Consider the following 3,646-nt stretch of genomic DNA (forward strand, 5'->3'; position numbering starts at 1 on the left):
CAGCTATAGTCTTTCATGATATTGGCATTGTTGAAAAATATACTTATTCTGTAGAACGTCCCCCAGTTGGTGTTTGTCTAGTGTTTCTTTACGATTAGGTTCAGGTTATAAAAACCGAGAAGAATATGATACAACTGATGCTATTATCTTCTTAGTCCTTTTAATTTCAGTCTTTCTGGTGCGTGTAGTGTCATTTTACATCGCAGTTGTTGTTGTTGTTGTTGTTTTCCTTGGAGACTCTATTTTCAAATAATCTCTACACCCGACATGTGGCTCGAACCCACAACCCTGAGATCAAAAGTCTTACGCTCTTCCAACTGAGCCAGCCAGGCACCTCTACATTGTAGTTTTATTTTATTTTATTTTATTTTATTTTATTTTATTTTATTTTATTTTATTTTATTTTATTTTATTTTATTTTATTATGTTTATTTATTTGTTTTGAGAGAGACAGACAGAGGCACGTGAACAAGTAGGGCAAGGGTAGAGGGAGACAGAATCCCAGCAAGCTCTGTACTGTCAGCACAGAGCCCGATGTGTGGCTCGATCCTACAAACTGAAATCATGACCCGAGACGAAATCAAGAGTCAGATGCTTAACCAGCTGAGCCACCCAGGTGCCCCTACATTGTGGTTTTACTTGGCATGTCCCTCATGACTAGTGAGGTTGTACATATTTTCATGCTTCTTAGCTATTTAGATATCCCTTCTTTTGCCCAATTTCCCCCCTTATTATCTCTTTCTTGTTGAATTGTATGGGTGTTTGGCATATATTCCCAATACACGTTCTTCTTGGTCTGTGTGTCACAAATATTTTCTCCCACTTTGTGGCTTGCTTTTCACGCTCAAGGAAATTTATTAAACCTTTTATGTTTAAAACATTGTGTTCTGCTTTAAAAATCCTTCCCTATTGTTTATATTATCTTCTACGATCTATGATCACGATCTATGAGCACGATCTATGATCAACCTGTTATTAACTTTTGCATATGGTTTAAGGTAAGGTCAAGTTTCATTTTCTTTATATGAAGGTCCAATTGCCCAGCACTGTTTATTGAAAAGGCCATCCTCTATTGCTCTGAAGTGCTGTCCTTGGCCTAAATCCATTGTCCATGTTGCATGGTCTCTCCTGGAGTCTCGGTCTCTTCCATTAGTCTCTATCCATTGTTACCCCAATGCCATCCTACCTCATTGCTATAGTTCCGTAAGTCTTGATATTTAGTGAAGTATGGCCTCCATCTAATTTTTCAATAATACCTTGTCTATTCTTAGTCCTTTGCATTTTGATAAAATATTTAGAATTGGTTTGTTAAATTCTGTGATGAAAGAAAGAAAAACACTGGGAGTTTTGATCAGAATTGCATCACTGGAGAGAATTGACATTTTTACGATATTGATTTACCAATATATGAGTATGGTTTATCTCTCCATATACTTAGTGGGGTGTGTGTGTGTGTGTGTGTGTGTGTGTGTGTGTTTCTCTCAATAATGTATTACAGTTTACTGTGTAAAAACATCATTTGTTCATTTGCACATCTTTTGTAATTGTATTCCTACATATTTGATTCTTAGGTTATTAGGATGTGGGAATGCAATTAAGTTTTCTTTTTTTTAATTTTTTTAAAGTTTCTTTATTTATTTTGAGAGAGAGAGAGAGAGAGAGAGAGAGAGAGCGTGCGTGCACACAGGAGGGGCAGAGAGAGACAGAGAGAGAGAAACCCAAGCAGGCTCTGCACTGTCAGCATGGAGCCCAGTACAGGGCTCAAACCCACAAACTGTGAGATTATGACCTTAACTGATGCCAAGAGTCAGATGCTCAACTGACTGAGCCACCCAGGTGCCCCTGCAGTTCAGTTTTAAAATAGACATTGTACATGGGGCACCTGTACAGTTGGTTAAATGTCTGGCTCTTGATTTCAGCTCAAGTCGTGATCTCACAGTTCCTGGGATCAAGCCCTGCGTCGGGCTCAGGGCTCACAGCATGGAGCCTGCTTGGGATTCTCTGTCTCCTTTTCTCTCTGCCCCTCCCCTGCATGCGTTCTGTCTCTCCCTCAAAATAAATAAATAAGCATTGAAAAATAAAATAAAATAGACAGTGTATGTAGCACACTTGCTGAACTCCATTAGTCTAAATATTTACTTGTATATTCCTTTGGCATTTGCAATTCATAGAATCTTCGAATAATGTCAGTGTTATTTCTTCTTTCCTAAAATTTTTTTTTTCTATTTCCCTATTCTTTATGGCCTGCCTGGGGCCTCTAGCACAGTGTTGAACAGACTTGGTCACACTGGAAATCCTTGTGGCACCAAGGAGCTGTGCCTCTGAGATCCCCCTTCAGAAATGAGCCTGACCTTGGGAGTGTGGTTAGCTCACAGCCTCCGGCCGCAGGCGGCTTCAGGATCTCCTCCAGCTTCTGAGCTGGGGCCAAGCAGTTCCAGAGCGGCTTCCAGCCAACAAGTGAGCATGGCAGTGGCGGAAGGAGTCACTTATTTGGGCAGCCTGGGGTTCCCCTATGGGAAAAATTGAGACACAGCTCCCCATTGGGTTGGTGAAGATATTCCCAGAGCTGCACCGCGATCGGAGGCCGCTCCTGTCTCTTGTTCGTCCCTCCCCTCTCCTACCACATGCGTCAGAGCCACACTGAAGCCTGCGGCGTTCTCTGCCCAATCCTGCTCCCTCTCCATCTTTCACAAGTGTCACCTCCAACAAGTACGTTGCACTTCGAGACCCGTCTTGGCATCTGCTTCTCAGACATTAGTCAACACACTTTGCCTTATTCTCAAAACCAAAAGAAAAAAAGTTTTGACATTTAATGATTAATTATGGTGTTTAGTATAAGCTTTTTGTGAATGCTTATGATCAGATTAAGGAAGTTCACTTCCTGGATTGCTAGAAGCTTTCTTTTTAACCATAAATGGGTGCTGAACTTAAGCAAAACCCTTTCTACGCCTGTTGAGGTGATTACGCAAATAGTTTTTCTCCTCTGTTCAGTGAATATAGAGAACTACAGTGGTTGATTTTTGACTGTGAAGCACATCTTGCTTTCCCGGGGGGAAAAGTAAGTTGATCGTTATGTATATTGGCCTTTTGCGTATTGCTGGAACCTGTAAATTTTTTGTATAGGATTTTTACATCTAATGTTCCTGAGTGAAATTAGCCTGGAATTATCCTTTCTCATAATGTCTTGTCCAATGTTAATATCAAATTTATACCAGGCTCATAAAATGAGGTGGGGAGTGTCCTCTCCCCCAGCATAAATAGTTTATTGTGAACATTCTAATGTCGCACTAGGGGACTCGAGCGTTCACTCAGGAGTACTCTGCATGGGGGGGGCGGGCAGGAGTGTACTGAAAATATAGCGTGTGAAAATATGGGTTGCTGAGGAGCAGACTTCATGCCATAGCCTTGGTCAGCTAAGCTACGTTGGGCAGGAACAAACTAGGCCAGGCCAAGAACGCTTAGTTCTCCTCTGGCCGGCCCACACCTGGTTTCTTGTCCTTCCTCATGCTTCCTCATTCACGATCTTGTTGGGGAGAGGGAGGTATGAGGAGGCAAGAAGCTCTTACCTGCCAGCCTGATGGTACCAACTGAACATTGGGTTCCCAGTCTAGTCTTTGGCTGGGAAGGCGTCCAAGGACTTGGACCT

General features: G+C 41.9%; 1 non-coding gene across 1 annotated transcript; it reads right to left on the minus strand.

The window, feature by feature from the left end:
• Positions 1–259: 259 nt before the first annotated feature.
• On the minus strand, positions 260–332 carry TRNAK-UUU. The gene has a single exon. It is a non-coding gene; the product is annotated as a tRNA-Lys (tRNA).
• Between the last annotated feature and the right edge of the window lie 3,314 nt (positions 333–3,646).

Source organism: Lynx canadensis, chromosome D3, assembly GCF_007474595.2.
Source record: "Lynx canadensis isolate LIC74 chromosome D3, mLynCan4.pri.v2, whole genome shotgun sequence".
In the NCBI taxonomy this organism is placed as follows: domain Eukaryota; kingdom Metazoa; phylum Chordata; class Mammalia; order Carnivora; family Felidae; genus Lynx; species Lynx canadensis.